At 42.3% G+C, this 17,603-nt stretch overlaps 1 protein-coding gene and 1 long non-coding RNA gene across 4 annotated transcripts in view; both read left to right on the top strand.

Annotated features, from left to right (window-relative positions):
- LOC147798553 (uncharacterized) overlaps positions 1 to 17,603 on the top strand; it is a 74,858-nt gene that overhangs the window by 52,228 nt on the left and 5,027 nt on the right. The window lies entirely within an intron of this gene.
- On the top strand, positions 1,263 to 5,093 carry LOC147798556 (uncharacterized). 2 transcript variants are annotated; one of them, XR_015425821.1, is made up of 3 exons: positions 1,263 to 2,128; positions 3,271 to 3,370; positions 4,317 to 5,093. It is a non-coding gene; the product is annotated as an uncharacterized LOC147798556 (long non-coding RNA). The 2 variants fall into 2 exon arrangements; XR_015425820.1 differs by having other exon boundaries at positions 3,271 to 3,353.

Consider the following 17,603-nt stretch of genomic DNA (forward strand, 5'->3'; position numbering starts at 1 on the left):
GATATTTGTGTAATTTAAACAAAAGATGTCGCTGCGATGTTTATCTTTTATCATGCCATGATTACACAAATGCTTTCTCGGTCAGTTTCCAACGAATCACTAGCCTCGTGTGTAGTTTCCTTGTCACGTAAATGATAGCCTGAAACTCTGGAAACATATGTAAAATAACCATGCCAAGTTTGGCTGTGGAACTAGCAAAATTCTGATTAATTGTAAATTTTATGTGGATGTGATTGTCCCATGTTAAGAAATACATGTAAGTAGGAAGCTGATGACTTTTGCAATATGTAAATGTGTTTTCTATTTGAGCATACATGCAAGTTTAATATTCTAACCTCTCTGTTCGCAAATCAGAAAGAAAAACAAAACATTGGCATTTACAGTGCAGTTTAATTTGCCGCATGCTTGCAGCATGCTTGCTACAAGCATGTTGTACACTTGGTGCATGCTTCCAGGCAAGATTCAAACAAGCTTGCAGGTATTAAAGCTTGCTGCACACTTGATGGCAAGCTACATGTAGCTATAAAAAATGCATGTATGCACGCTTCTGGGCAAGCTTGCCTGCAAGCTTGCCTGCAAGCTTGCAGGCAGCTTGCCAGATTTTCCGTAAGGGAAATCTTGCCCATTATCCATGGCATTAGGCATATTGTCCCGCCCATCCTGCACATCATGTTAGGGCTTGTGAGGTTTTAAAGAAGCATAGAGGAGTTATGTAGATCGAAGGATAAGGGACTCTATTAGACGATGACCAGCAACTAAATGAGGAATGGGAAAGTCCATCTATTGCTGCTGCAGAGAGCGAACGAGAATACATGGGGATTTACCATTTTCTATCGCAAGCAATAAAGCCCACGTGATATTAGCACATTACGTAAGAGTGCCGAGGTAGAAAGCACACGGAGAGGGTGTGGTCGCCATTGATCGTTTTCAGCACAGCTACGCCGGACGTGCTTTTCTCTGTTTCTCCGTGTCCTGCACGATGTCTGAGGCCAGCGACGCACAGATTTCCGATACTGATGTACAATGTGCCCAAGGTCCTCAACAGCCCCTGTCCTTGACCGCCAGGGACGTCTCAGCTATAGTGAAAGCAGGAGTATCTGAGGCCCTCGGTTCTTTCCAGTCGCACTTCGACAAGGTTATAGCCGAACGTAAGCTCGAAAGCGAAAAGGCGCTGCAGCAAGTTCAGTCCCTGAAGCGAGCGAGTGAGTTACAATTTCGTTTCAAAGGTAACCGTACGCAATTCGATTCAACGAGAAAATAGCTCAAAGCATCGAAGCCGCTAAAAAATTGTTTCAGGAGAATTCCTCAGCTGCCGCTCAGGAATCCCTTACAGACGCGGTTGCAGAATTGCGTAAGAGAAACAAACTCATCCGTCTTGCAGACAAGTCAGAGGCAGGTGGGTTGGCCTTTCGTCTGTCCGTTGGTATGTTTGTCATGTTCAGCTTTGCCCTAACATGCACACATTTACATAATTTTCAGTTCTACACCTTCATGAGCAGTACGCAGAGAGAGGCGGAACACGCCAAAATACATGTCCCTTCTATTTTGTCCTTTTTTCTTTTGCGGGCGGTCTTAACACTGCTGATTGTTTCGACCAGAGTAGGCCAAACAGGGGCGATTTCCGCACTTTCCATTCAGGGTCCTGTTCGCGCCATTTTAGTAATCAGTTTATCATTTCTGGTCATTTGATGTTCAATTGCGGTTTTGTTCTCCAGGTTGGGCTGCTGTCGACGAATACGTCAGTGATGAGTTGGCAGATGACTCAGAAGATGAAAAGCGAATCCGCTCGGCTCAATCTCGGGCCTTGGCCAAACGCAAGAGAGCCAGGGCCTCATCTAACCCGAAGTCGGCCCAAGAGAAAAAGCGCCTGGCTTCAGCATCACCGGCTACTCCAGATAGTCTTTTTCGCAACTATAGTGGCCAGTATAGATCGACGACTCGTCCCCCATACGGCGCCAGCTTTGTGTCAGCAGCAAGATCCTCCGACATCTGCTTCAGATGCGGAAAAACGGGCCATTGGAGGAAAGACTGCGCTGGCATCCAATCCAGTGGCACCAAAGACGTCAGTCCCCGGTAGACCAACGACAGCAGAAGACACAGGGTACTTGGAGCGGAGGACAGATCCTCAGTACGATGAGTTCTATTTAGACAACTATTATGATTACGAACAGGGTGTTGCGGAACCAGAGTTAAGAGGACGTATACACTCGTGTATTACTTTTTGGGAGGAAATTGACACTTATCCAGAGGTGCTGGACGTAATCCGTACGGGGTACAAGATTCCTTTCATAAACACACCCCCTACAAAGTAATTTAAGAACAATCGTTCTGCAATCAGTCATTCTGAGTTTGTATTGGAGGCCATAGAGGAACTTCTGATGAAGAACCTTATTTCGGAGTTCAATTCCCCGCCACAGGTCGTGAACCCCTTAACCGTTTCGGTACTAAGTTCCGGCAAGAAAAGGTTGATTTTAGATCTGCGATACGTGAACCAATTTGTCTGGAAAGACAAGGTTAAGTTTGAAGACTGGAACGAAGCATTGGGTTATTTTAGAATGGGAGATTTTTTGTTTTCGTTTGATTTAAAATCTGGCTATCATCATACTGAAATATTTAGCCAGCATGTACAGTACCTTGGTTTCGTGTGGGACCTGCACGGAACCACTAGATACTTTGCCTTCAACGTTTTGCCTTTTGGTTTAACTACTGCTCCCTACATTTTTACTAAAGTAATTCGACCCTTGGTGGCCCACTGGAGACGCAGAGGTATGTATGTAGTGGTTTATCTGGATGATGGATGGGGGAGAGCGGCTACGCTTGCTGATTGTGCCACTGCTTCCGCCATGGTCAAGGCTGACTTGATTTCTGCGGGGCTCGTTCCCAACAGGGAAAAATCTATATGGTCCCCTACGCAGAAACTGACCTGGTTGGGGTTGATCTGGAACGCTCAAGATGGTTCCATCCAAGCCACAGACAAAAGAGTAAAGGACACTTTGGCTTCGCTTCAAGCGGCAATTGACGGCCTCCCACATGTGACTGCCAGAAAATTAGCATCTGTGGCAGGGAAGATTATGTCTTTTTCTTGTGTAATTGGGAACATATCACAGCTCAAGTCAAGGTATTTACACATGGAGATTGTTAATAGGAAACACTGGGATTATGAATTCTCTCTCCCTCCACGCAGTAAAGCGATTGAAGAGTTATTTTTTTTGGAAATCCGAGTTGCCGATACTTAACAAGTGTGTATTGTCTGAATATTCTCTCCCCCAGGTTTTGGTCTATACAGATGCAAGCCAGTCAGGCTGTGGCGCGTGGACTATGGATTCCCAGAAGATGGAATTCCAACAAAACTGGTCAGTTGCAGAGAGAGGTAAAAGTTCCACATGGCGTGAGCTAAAAAGGGGCATCCCTTGCTATACGAGCGTTGGCTCCAGCTTTAAGGGGCAAAGCCGTGCATTTGCGTACGGACAATACAGGAGTGGTGGCCATAGTGCACAAAGGGAGCATGGTACCCGAGCTACAAGAGCTGAGTATGGATATGTTCTATTCCTGTAGACTCAACAACATAGACTTGAAAGTCGAGTGGATCCCTCGTCGGGATAATACCGACGCAGATTATCTCAGTAGACAGGTTGACCTCGACGATTGGGGCGTGTCGCAAGGGTTTTTCAGTTTTATGGACAGAATGTGGGGCCCGCATACTGTAGACAGATTCGCAAATGAGTACAATGCCAAACTGTCAAACTTTAATTCCAAGCACTGGAGTCCGAATGCTAGTCATGTTGACGCTTTCACCACAGACTGGAGCAAAGACAATAACTGGCTTGTGCCGCCTATAGATTTAGTTTGCAAGGCCCTCCAACACCTAAAAGTATGCAAAGCCAAGGCTACCTTGGTAGTCCCTGCATGGCCTTCAGCCGTGTTTTGGCCATACATATCTTCGGGCGACAGCCCTTTTCATGGCCTGATTATTGAGGGCATTAGAGTTAGCGATCCAACCAACATTTTCGTACAGGGGAAAAATGCCAACTCTGTCTTCGGCACCTCCAGAATGGTTAGTCTAGTGCTTTGTCTTAGGTTGCAAGGTTGAACGAATCGCTCGCCACTGGTCGCTCGGTCGTACCACTTGGTTTGTATTTTGCCGCTTGGCTTAAGAGAGTAATAAATCCGCTTGGTGGCTCTCGTTGGGTCGGTTGACCCCATAGTGCACCCAATACATCAGAATCCATGATAGCCGCTTGGCGGGGTTCATTTCCTGAATGAAAACCTTCGGTTTATTCAGTGTACGTTTTCTTGCGACTCCTTTTTTCTTTCAGAGGTGACGACCATGCGAAGGTGTTACAGGATGTGTTAACGGCCTCAAGAGCAGTCAGCACGACACAAAAGTACAAAAGCTGTTTCCATGATTGGCAGTCTTGGTGTGACGCACACGGCATTAAGGCTCTTCCAGCTAACGCAGAAGATATTGCAAGGTTTTTTGTCGACTTATTTAAACGTAATGTACCGTTTTCTAGAATACAAGGAATATTTTACAGCATTAAGTGGTATCATGATTGTAACCCCAAAGTAACAAGGAATCCCTGCGACTCTAAATTCCTTAAGTTAACTTTGGAAGGTTTTAAGCGAATCACGGCCAAGCCCGTATCCAGGAAGGAGCCCGTCACAGTGGACATGTTGAACAAAATTGTTGTCAAGTTCGGATCATCAGATAATCTAATGCATGTTCGCCTCTGTACCATGTGTTTAATTTCTTTCGCCAGTTTTCTTAGGAACGACGAACTCTCTAATATCAGGGAATGCGACTTGGATATCCACTCTTCCTTTGTCCGAATATTTATTCTTAAGAGCAAGACTGATCAGTATAAAGATGGTTCCTGGGTTTATATTGCGAAGACTGGGACAGTTACATGTCCGGTTTCGATGTTGTTGAAGTACATCGAGTTAGCCAAGATCCATGAATTTTCGGAGCAATTCCTTTTTCGACCTGTTGTGTTTTCCAGATCTACCCAGACTTACAAATTGCGAAGTGGTCATATTTCTTATACTAGATGTAGAGAGATGTTTCGAGATGCGTTGCAAGAAGTCGGCGAAGACCTGGCAAGGTTCGGTCTTCATAATTTACGCTCAGGAGGAGCCACGGCAGCCGCTTCTATGGGAGTCCCCGACAGGCTGTTCAAGAAGCACGGTCGGTGGAAGACCGACCAGTCTAAGGATGGCTATGTAAAAGAGTCCCTGAAGGATCGACTTACTGTTTCACTTAATCTCGGTTTATAAGTATTTCCATTGTAGGCCTATTCTTACGGATTCCGATTTGTCAACGTGGCCGTTAGTCTCTTGAAAACATGAAGACCCTGAGAACATTGCTACCGTGTGTACAACACTTTATTTGATAGTTCTCTGTGAATAATTAAAGAATTTAATTGGCAGGAAATTTGTTGGAGTCGAAGTTTGTGAATGACTTCCCCGTTCTTTGTCACTTGATAAGGCAGACCTGTAGCTGGAGCTGTTCGCCCGTAGCTCGTCGCCGAAGAACGATGTTACCCAAGTTGTTGCATACCACATGTTCTTTCTCTTACAGGTTGGGGGGGGGCAGAGTAGGCGAGGTGGCGCGATAGAAAATTATTTATTCGAGGTTGAGTTTCGAATTAGCGAATAATTACCATTTTCTATCGCAAGCAATAAAGCCCGCGTGATATTAGCATATTACGTAAGAGTGCCGAGGTAGAAAGCACACGGAGAGGGTGTGGTCGCCATTGATCGTTTTCAGCACAGCTACGCTGGACGTTAAAAAAAAAAAAAAAAAAAAAAAAAAAGCCCGGCGAGACAAGGCAGGACAGTGATCATCTCACTAGTTCGAGTTTTGTCATGCCATTCCCATGCCCGCATATTCTACATTTCCCCTGATAATTCTATTCCTAGCGTTTAGGGTGACGATACGCCACCACGTGGTCGATTGACTTTTCCGCATGGTTCCCTATATAGCCATTTGCCTTGTTGCTATTCACGTACTCCTCCAGATCTACCAACCTTTCGGTCTAACGAGGTGCAAGGTAACACTTGGTCAGTTGGTTTCATCAGCGACAGGTATGTGCCGTACGTCATCGATAACTGTCCGCCCGTAGCTCGTCGCCGAAGAACGATGTTACCCAAGTTGTTGCATACCACATGTTCTTTCTCTTACAGGTTGGGGGGGGGCAGAGTAGGCGAGGTGGCGCGATAGAAAATTATTTATTCGAGGTTGAGTTTCGAATTAGCGAATAATTACCATTTTCTATCGCAAGCAATAAAGCCCGCGTGATATTAGCATATTACGTAAGAGTGCCGAGGTAGAAAGCACACGGAGAGGGTGTGGTCGCCATTGATCGTTTTCAGCACAGCTACGCTGGACGTTAAAAAAAAAAAAAAAAAAAAAAAAAAAAAGCCCGGCGAGACGAGGCAGGACAGTGATCATCTCACTAGTTCGAGTTTTGTCATGCCATTCCCATGCCCGCATATTCTACATTTCCCCTGATAATTCTATTCCTAGCGTTTAGGGTGACGATACGCCACCACGTGGTCGATTGACTTTTCCGCATGGTTCCCTATATAACCATTTGCCTTGTTGCTATTCACGTACTCCTCCAGATCTACCAACCTTTCGGTCTAACGAGGTGCAAGGTAACACTTGGTCAGTTGGTTTCATCAGCGACAGGTATGTGCCGTACTTCATCGATAACTGTCCGCGTTGTTGCATACCACATGTTCTTTCTCTTACAGGTTGGGGGGGGGCAGAGTAGGCGCGGGTGGCGCGATAGAAAATTACTTTATTCGAGGTTGAGTTTCGAATTAGCGAATAAGAAAAGTGACCTAGGGTATGAGACTAAGTTATTGAAGGCTTTTGAGAAGGTTCAGAAAGGGAGGGCCCAAGCGATGAGGAGCCATGTTCCTTGCCTGCATGTGCTACATCTGTGCGGGAAGATATTGTAGATGGAGATAGCTTGGGTTCAGTGTGATGTTTGTGGCATAGATGAAAGCTCTAGATGGTTTCACACTGCTTGTTTTAGGATGAAAGAGACGGATGTTGAAAGAGATGAGTGTTTTTTAATGCCCCCTTTGTGCTAGAGAAGTACAAGGGTGTTAATGATGTGGTAGACAAACAGACTGAAATTGTAAAACACATCATGGTTTACTTAAAGATTTGAAGACTAAACGAGACAAAACCACAGGGGATGTAGACAAAATATTTGCCAGATTAAACTCGCACATGGGTCCACTAGAAAAGGAGCTTGGTAGGATAGTTGAAGATGAGCTTGGTGTACAGGCATATCACTCTCAGTGTATTCGTCGGCAACCATTGCAAAAGAGTACTAGACCAACCGGAGAATTAATGGCTCTGTTGGATGGGTGTCCAGAGTACCAAATGTATTCAGAGCTTTTCAGACCATCAGGGATCTTTTCCATTCACAAATGGCTCATTTTTAAGTAAAGAAAGGGGGAATTTTGTAAAATGTGTTGGGACTTGGGGAAGGGGTTCCCCGAATCAGTTCCAGAGGAGCGTATTCCCCACGAACTCCACTTTCTGATTGCCACGTCCCGAATGTGCAATGATGTGGCACCCTGTAGGCCTGCTCAGTGAGCAGGGCATTTAGAGCCGACATTCCCAGGTGATGCCGACGAACATGTGTATAGTTGCATTAGAAATGAAACAACTAGAATTAGGTTAGTTAATGTCCAACATGGGCCAAGGATGCTGGCAGACAAGTCAAATCTTACCACTAAAAAGTAGAATTTGTATGTTTGAAGGATGCACAGGGAGATACAAAGTCATTGATGGTGTAAAAAATGTCAAGTGTGTCTCCGAGAAGCAGTGTCCACCTTTCCCTGAACAAACTATAAACACGAAGAACAAAAAAATTGTAGAAAACTGTTTGATTTCAACTTTAGGTACATGTAGTATTATTTATTATAGGATACCCCGTATTACAAAATTTCCAACCAAATGGCTTCACTTTTGAGGCATTTGTTGAAATGTACATCCTATTCCTCAATCATTCATTGCAGCTGACATTTTGTGATATAATAAAAACTACATTATTTTGCATTTACCAAAGACACACATGCATTTTGTATTAAACAGCTTCCCGAGTTTCTCATACTGGGGTGCTGCTGTCTTGCCAATCGATACTTGTCAGTATTCCACAGTGAGCTTTGTAAGTTTTTGAAATATGGGATACTAGGTTCTATTTAGTGCCAAAAATCTTGACCTTTACAGCAACACACAAGTATACATTCTTTTAATGTAAGTTCCATGCGGGTTCAGGTCTCTTTGTTGTTTTGTTTATTCATGAACCATGTACATGTATTAAGGACATCCAAGAGCTTGTTACAATTTTTATTACTTAACTGAGCTGAGTATTAGGCTTGAAAATAAAGTACCAAACCTTAAGGAATAATGCACAGATATTTGTTTGTGAAGAAGTTGTATTCTTCCCATTCCTTTCTTTTTTAAGTGTTATGAATTTTTCATAAATTGTTCTGGTTACAAATGTACATGTATTAATAGTTCCCGTTGATCAATTTTAATGGTGAGTTTTCTGGAGTGAAAGTTGAATCACGTTACATTCCAACCATATGTAGGTGTGCATGATGGCATGTAGAGGTGCACCGAGCATCAAGAAAAGTTGTACCAACTCTGAATGCTAAGCTGGCCTCCCTCATCAAGACAGCTGCAATAACAAAGGGGGACCAAATTTGGATTTAGATAGCAAAACTCTCTGGAGGCAATGCAAAAAAGGGAAGGACGCCCGAAGAGCATCAGGGAGAGGAGGCAGAAGCCATTATAGGGTACACAGATAAAAGCTAATAAAGACCTGGTAAACTACTGTAAAAACCTCAATAAATCAAATAAATCAAACTTTAAGGCAACGTCCGAACTCTAGTTAAGTCAGGGGTACATACCTTTGTGCTTTTACAGCAAGGAATGGGATTCTTTTTTTACATGAGTTATCAGAGTACTTGCTATGGTTTATTTCCCAAAGACATTTGCTCAAAAAGCCGACATTTTTAACACTTATTCCTGTTAAACCATGCTTCTCATATCTTTTGCTTCTTAAGAAAACACATATTTTGTGAATGGAAAGCCCAAGTCTTACTGATAAATATATGCATGCGTGTATGATTTTAAAACACGTGTTGCTGGTGAAATTATTTTGCCATGGGCCTTTCCGAATACTGGCCCAGATTCTTGTACTTCATATTTCTGACACTACTACCCGGTCTGTTATTACCACCTAATATTGCCAATATTTCTATGAGGATTCCCCATGGTAATATTACTAAATGGTAACATTGTTAAAATAATAATCCGGTGGGTATAACAATACCAGAAATACATGTATACTGGTTAAAGTCCATGTGGTTATACCAGTGAAAGGAGCAATCTCGGTACGTGTAGTCACCACCAGCAATACAGGGAAATATCAGTTACATTATTCCTTGTAATATTGGGAACAGGTGAAAATCGGGGTGGCAATGACAGCAAAGCCAGAAATATGGGTTACATGTATCCATGGTACTATCGGTAAAATGAGTGATGCATTGGGTGTTCAATACATGAACTTCCATGAAACTGCACAGAGAAATTATTTTGCTCATTGGTTTGGAGAAGATAAGCCCATATGAATATGTATTTAAAACCCCATTACAGAGGAGTGCACCAGACTATAATCAAGGATTTATGTGAAAACTGAACAACAGAGAGGTAGTTGCTCCAGTATTTTGCCTTGTTTGCACTGTAGATTCAATTACAAGACCATTGTTGCAGGATTTTATTTCAGTCTAATGGGTTCCTTGTTGGTTTGTAAACAGGGGTGATACTGTAGAAAGGTGTGTGAAATATCCTATAGACAGCCGTCGCCTCTCCTGCAAGAAGAAAAATAGCACAAAACGTGCCAGTACTCTCTACATGCAAAAGAGTGAAAACTTCACTCTTTCTGCCGAGTGACTTCATATTCACTCGCTTTGGAGTGGACTTTGCTCTACTTCGAGTGAAAACTGTGTTCCAGGTAATCACTCTTTACCGGGTGAGACCTCTCCTCCGCTCGATATTTAGAGTGAAATGTGGACTCCATCGGATTTTTGAGCGACCTTATTTCATAAGATGTCAAATGACCACAAACACACATAAAAAAGAAAGAAAAAGGTTTAACAAGTTTTGTTACGTAGTTTAGAAAAGTCTTTGGGTTTTGAACTAATTTGAAACAAATTTCAAAATCGTGGAATCGCTACACGCAATTAACTATGCAATTTTAATTCTGGTACTCATTCATTTTAGTCATAACTTGGCTTACATGTTTTATGAAATTGGCCCCTGGCCTTCATTGTTCAGACGATCGGTTTCCCCGCTCAAACTGTCACTCCACATTGGAGTGACTTTCAAGCAGCCCAATCGCTGGCTGATGTGTCTGAAAAGTTACCCATCACAAGTGAGAGTTCGATGTAAGCTAATTTGCATACACTCGACGAGAAACTTCGATGGCCGCCATCTTAACTGCACTGCACTACGTGTGCGCATAATATATAGGCCGAGCGCCGCGCGGTATACTGTGCGTACACACGTACATATTACATGTACAGGCGTTGATTGTCACGTCGCGATGTCACAACTACCACTTGGAGTTGCAGAGACGCTTCGTAAAACGTTTGAGGATGCAGCTCAGGTTCAGAGGATCGAGGGATATTTCTTGGTAAGTTCAGCAATCAGCATGTCGGTGCATTGGATGGCTTCTTCAGTTTATGGTTAAACTACAGTCCAGACCCCACTTCAACATGTTTCAAATGTCTCTAACTTGGGGTTGGCCGCACCTGCCGGCCGAAGAGGGCTAACGTGCAGGCAAGTGTTAACATTAGACCAAGGCCTACGCCGCGCGTAAACTGTGCTGGAATGTCGTTGTTTAGACCTTGGTTTTGTGTATTTTGTAGCCTATGTTGCCTTATGTGTAGCGTTTAATCCATTAAAAGAGAACAATTCCGGACCTTTAGTTCAAACACGATGTTGGCCTGAGCCTAGGCCCTAGGCCTATCATGCCTAGGCCTATAGCCTTAATAATTAGGGCCTAAAAATATGGCCTAACAACTGTTGCATTACCTATCATGCCTGCCCTACCTAGGCTAACTTGAGTAACGTCAGGCCCTAGGCCTATAGGCTAGTCCAGTGGGCCTGAGTTGCTTGGCCGGGGAAGGGTAGCCATGCACAGATACTAGGCCTACAAGGCTAGTCCTGTATCCTGTACTCCCGTATACCTTGGCCCTATATAGGCCTATAGCCTACTCACATCACTAGCCAAAATTGGGAGTGCAGAAAAAAATTCGTAAGTTATGGACCCCCATCCTGAAATCTCTTAAGTTAAGAGCCATTAGGCTAACTCACTGAGGAAATCAGAAATCCACAATTTCGGGACGTCTCGAGCTCTTCCTTTTTGTGAAATTTAGTGTTAGACCTCTATTTCTCGTGTCGATCCCTACTCTGCCATTCATTAATAGGCCTACCATGCCTCCTGCAGCAACGTACTCCAGGCGCAAGTGCACTTTGATGCGGACCAGTAATTTTTTGGCAGCTGTTTGCAGATTACCAAAAGTGGGTCGGCCGGGTGAGGTTTCAACACTACTACGCGACCCACCTTTTGTAATCCGCAAACAGCTACCGAAGCGGTCAACATTGAAATATATCTGTGCATGCCTGGAATTATTTTCAGAGGGAGTGCATCACTGCAGTACGGTGGGGCAGATAGAGTCAGGACGTGAGAAATACTGAGGCCAAAATTTCACGAAAAAGGAAGGGCTGGAGATGCGCTGAAATAGTGGATTTCTGATTTTCTTGGGTGAGTTAATGCCCTCAGCTTGAGAGACGTGAAGTTCATAAAGAAGTAGGCATGGGCCTGTATGCCCCCAATTTTGCAATAGACGTGATATAGGAATAGAAGTAGACTGGCCCTAGTCTGGGTCTAGGGTAAGGGTAACGTCAGAGACAGTTACGTGACAGGCCTATTATATGCCTAGCCTGTATACAGGTATTTGTTTTTCCATTGAAAAAAAAAGTGGCCTTAACAAACGCCATGCTGTACTGACGTTGGTGAATATTAAAATCCAATTGATGCTATAAACATGTGGCATTGTAACTTTTAAAACCTAATTCTTTGCACAATTCAGATGGTTCTCCCAAATCACGTCACATTTGGTTTTCCCATGGCACATCACAGAACGATGCAGGTGGTTTTTTCCAACCTAGATCTGCAATTCATTCTTGGATTCTGGCAAAAAAAAAATGCACTGAAATTTGTCTGATCAAATGAAATTTGCCCTCTCAAAAAAAAAAAAAAAAACAAAACACAAAAAAAAACACCCATACACAGTTTAATTCTGGCATTTGGTTTTGGTCATCACCATGTACATGAACTTGTAATAGACTTTGTTTATGGTGTGTGCAGTGAAGGGGAAAAAGCACAAGAAATATAGACTGGGCCTATATAGGGACCAAAATTGTAAAAAAAAAAAAAGAAAACCTGTATCATCTTTCGTTGCACCATTGAACTCCCACATACTTAAAAACAAATTGCATCAGCCCAAATCTTGTCCTTTTTTATTCAACAGTAACATAGGAAGAAAGAACTACTGGACACGTTCGTTTGGAAAAAATAAGCCAGGAGAAGTTGTCACTACTGGTTACTGAACAGAGCTTACAGATATGCCACTCTCATGCTTCAAATGCAAACATCACTTTAAAGATTCAAGAAAGCTTGCCTTACATCTGCGTAACTTTCATTATTTGGGTGACTACAATGACTTAATATGCGGTCAAGAAGGATGTCCACAAACATTTAAATTGGTAAATTCACTTCTTCGTCACATAAAACGCCACCACCCAGAATGTGGGAATTGTTGCACCGCCACCTGTGTCCAAAAGAACGGGTAGTCAGTGACCTTTCAAGTGAGGAAAGTGATGAAGATGCTGAAGATATGGTTCATGTTGAAGTTGAAGAGATTCCTGCTATTAACTTGAATGTGCTTACAAACAAGGCTGCATCATTCATTTTGCATATGAGAGGACATGCAAGCACCACCCTTACATCTGTTAATGCTTACATAAACACAACGCAATCATTGATGACGGAAAACATAGGAGTTCTGAAAAGATCAAGTTTTAAAATTACTAGGTGAAAAAAAACATGGATGTTAATTCAGATGATGTCCAAGAACTTCTGGCCAACATTTGACCTGGTTTTCAAATCCATTTGAAGGGTTAGAAAACAGTTGACCAACAAAACAAATTCTTCCTGGAAACACTGTCAGTTAGTTCCCTCACAAAGCCATAGCTCTTGGAACCAGGTATGACCAGTTTGTAGATAAAAATACTGGCACTGTACAACAAAAACTTGTAACAGAGACATTTCAATATGTATCAGTAATACAAACATTAACAGCCATTCTGTCATCTCCGTCACTTCGAGCTTTGTTAGAAAGTGAGGAGACTACTGGAGAAGGATTCTGGCTTCCCATAAGGATGGACAACAGTTTAATGAACAAGGAGGGTTTGATGGCCCCCCAGACACGTTAAGGAACCAACTCTATTATGATGATGTAGAGGTAGCAAACCGACGAGGCTCAAAAAGAGTGATTCACAAGTTAGGGTTATTTTATTTCAGTATTGAGAATTTGCCCAAGGTGTACAACAGAGACATGCAGTCTATTCACTTGGTGGCAGGTATGTCATTCTCTTGACCTGAGACATATGGGTTTGAACCAATATTGAAGCAGTTAAAGGATGAACTACATCAGCTTGAGTCAGATATGGGTTGTATGGTTGAAGTCAAAGATTGTGGACCAATGTGCATCCGAGCTGCCCTTACTCGTGTCGTTGGTGACTCTGTTGCAGTGCATGATGTTTTCATTTTCTTAGTCCTTCGGCTAACCATTTTTGCCGGATGTGTCCTCTGTTCGAGAGAAACTGCCCAGACACAATTTCTGGAAGAAAAGTTTGAGTTGCGCAATATAGAATCTCATGCTAGGCATGCAGATGAACCAGCTCAACTGTCACAATGGCAATTCTGTCACAGGAGTAAGAGGGAAGTGTTGTTTAAATGAGCTCCGTTCCTCCATGTTACAACAAACCTGTAATTTTGGATGTAATGCACGACATCTTTGAGGGTGGTGGCACCATTTGACGTAAAGCTTGTTCTTAGACAGCTGTTATTAGTAGACAATGTTATGACAGTGGATCAATTCAATGCACGGGTGAAAAGGTTTTGCATATCCATTCATGGAGAGGAAGAACAAACCAAGTGTCACCCTTACAAGACCAGGACTACAGAATGAAGGTGATCACAAACTAGGGCAAAAAGCAGCACAGATGGCCTGCCTTCTAAGACTGTTTCCTTTCTTATTGGAGATCAGGTGCCTGTGGGAAATCGCTACTATGAGTTGATCTTACTATTATTGAGATGTACTGAGATTGTTCTTGCTGTTCCTGTTCGCAAATCCCATGTTACTATCTGAAACATTAATTGTTCAGCATCATGCTCATTCAAAGAATTATTCCCAGACATCAACTTATCAACAAGCACCACCACATGATACACTATGCAACATGTATTCTAAGAACCGGGCCTTTGGGAAATGCATCGTGCTTCAAATACGACACCAAAGAATGCTTTCAGCAAGAAGATAGGGCATGTAAATGCAAATTTTAGAACATTTGCAAGTCAGTTGCCGCCAAGATACAACTTCATCATTGTGCTACCATGGCAGAGTGGACTCAGCACAAGATTCAAGTGTTCTAGTGGTGGGACTGTTAGAGTAGAAAACCTTGAAGGTGGTCTGGCTGTACAAGAACTGGGACTGGGATATAGCACAAGTGTTTGTTGCCAATGAAGTTGAAATATTTGGAACTGCGTACAGATCCAAACTTGTATATCGTTGTTGATGTCTCTGATGATGATGACCATGTGCCTACATTGGGCTAATTTCGTCTGTGCTAGTGGGATTACATGGTGAACAGGAGGCACAATTCCTGATAAAAGATGTTCAACTGGAGATTTGTTCCACACTTACATTCGTACCCAGTGATAGTTCATAATCCCCTGCATTCAGTATTATCCAGGCTGGTGACCTTCAACATTTTCTCCCGTATTCTGGATTACACATCCTGAGTAAGGAAGGACAGCAACACATACATTCAGCTCCGATATAGTTGCGTATTAATAGGATGGCAGCTAGGAAGAAACCATCACCCAACCAAAAAAGAGGTTAAAATATGAGCATGCAAATATATTTTTTGGTCCAAATCTTAAAAATCTTAATTTTATTTTCTTGTCCGTGCATGGAAGATTGCCAGCAGGAAGCACATGCATGTATTTTGCATTTAATTTCCATGCAGTTAGAAGACATTTAAAGAATTGTTTCATGCAAAAGGCATTGCCAGCATTGCTGAAGTGCATGCAGTGCCAGCCGGGACACCCATGATCTCACATAATATGCTCTTTAAACATTTAGAAACACTACTAATCGGTGAAAAACACGTAACACACATGTAGCAAATCCTGGTTTTCAATTTGGTAAACAAATTTTGGGAGCTGCAGGAACTGCAAAATTTTAATAAGCCTTTCATAATTAGGGGGCATATGCACCTTATTGTGTTTGAATATGTTGAAAACACTTGCAAGCTGAATTCATAGGTATCATTCAAAAACAGCAGGGACAGCTAGACAAGGGCACACGTACGTGAATTTTCAGATAGACCGTCCCATTTTAAAATTTTAATCAGTTTAGTTACTTTCTTTAAAGTGCATTATGGCAGTCTTAGCTGCCCATCAGGGCAAAAGAGGAAATGATATTTGCACCACCTAGTTTACTGCGAATAATTTGCAATACTACATTTTATTTAGTATTTGTTACTACCCATCTCAATTATTTGACTGGAAATTCTTATTTATTGTATTTTTATTTTTTGTAAGAAAATGGCATTGACAGTGAGGAGGTCATCTCATCAATGACAGAAGAGGACTTCAAAGAATGTGGCTTCACCCTCTTCGGTGAAAGGAGGAAGTTGATGATAGCCCTGAAGAGTGATCGTTTTGGCCAATCTCCACAGACTCTAGTCTCCGGAAGCAGCAGCAGTGCAGCAAATTACTGATACATCTAGTGCAACAGTGCCAAAGAAGATGTCAGCAGCCCCAAGTTCTCCTTGAAATTGTTGTGGCAATGATCCTAAGGTACATGTATCTGATTTATAGGAGACAATTTTAATAAAAGCACACAAGGTAGTGAGAGATTTTACAATTATTGATCACCCCAATTTTATTGTAGATTGACTGGAGTAAAGAAGGCATAACCAGAATTTCATATCTGTTGTGCTGAGTGTTAGCAAATCACAGCCAAATAACATTTACAAACTGATTGTTGAAAACTTTTTTACCATTTTGAATTTCCTTTCAGGATTACAACATCAGTGCAATCCTTAGTACTCACAAGAATGGAGGCAAGATCTTGCTGGAGCTCGAAAAAGAAGAAATCGCAACCTCGAGAAGAAAGGAGTTGGTACAGATAGTGACAAGTTACCTGACTAATCAGGTTGGGTCACTGTAAGTACTATTTTGCTCTACACAAGTTTTTTCATCTGTATGCTGGTACTTCTACTTCAAGGCAGAAGAATAATTTAGTTATACTCCCAACTTGTGCATGTACATGCAAATGTGTCCTTTGAAAAGCAGATATGTTTGTATGTAAAAAGCTGTGATGTAGCCATGGGGAGGGGGGTACCCAAGGAGGCACATGTCCCCCTCCCAACGAATTCCCAATGTCCCCCCTCTTCGGTGCCCCCTGCCAGAAAAACAACATACACTATTTAAAGCAGGCACCCCCAATGAAATGCTGATGCTCCCTGGTAAAGATTGGAGCAGGGTTTCCCTGAACAGTCCTGGTTAGGGGAGTATAAAACTTCCGACCCTTTTTATTTGGGGTGTAGTTTACATCACGTGTTTTTAACTGTTTGAGGTCTTTCTTTTAAATTTTTAACAATCTGCTTTTCTACGCTTGGCTTTTTAAATTTTTAACAGCTATCCACGCAGTTCTCAAAAAGAGGCTTTAGCAAGAGCACTCACCCACACAATATCCAAGTCTCAAGGACCTAACACCTGGTAGTGAAGGCCATGTAAGTATGCATTTATTAACTGCACTGTTGCATTTTCATTGTGAGATATTAAGCACTGTTGTCATTTCAGGTTTTTATCTATTTATGGATTTTGGGCAACCAGACGTTTTTTCATTTCATTTGTTATATCAGAAAGTTCTAAGTGGAGAATAATTAAAGACCAAAACAGGAGCATTTTCGTTTTCATATTACATCACATTTTTTTCCACTTTTAACAAATTATTCATCAGTTGCACCTTGTTGAGTATTTTTGATCATTTTTGACACACTCATAAATGCTAATTTTCAGCTAATCGCAGTGTTGTAAGACTGCTTGTATATCTCTCTCAGAAAAATTGTGAAAACAGCTAGACTGTAAGACAAAAAGTTGCATATCAGGAATTGACTATGGTTTGTGATTAGCCCTTTTTTCTCCCTTCTG

This window comes from Acanthaster planci, linkage group LG07 (genome assembly GCF_054643075.1).
Source record: "Acanthaster planci isolate LZ-2023a linkage group LG07, COTS_SCS, whole genome shotgun sequence".
Lineage (NCBI taxonomy): Eukaryota > Metazoa > Echinodermata > Asteroidea > Valvatida > Acanthasteridae > Acanthaster > Acanthaster planci.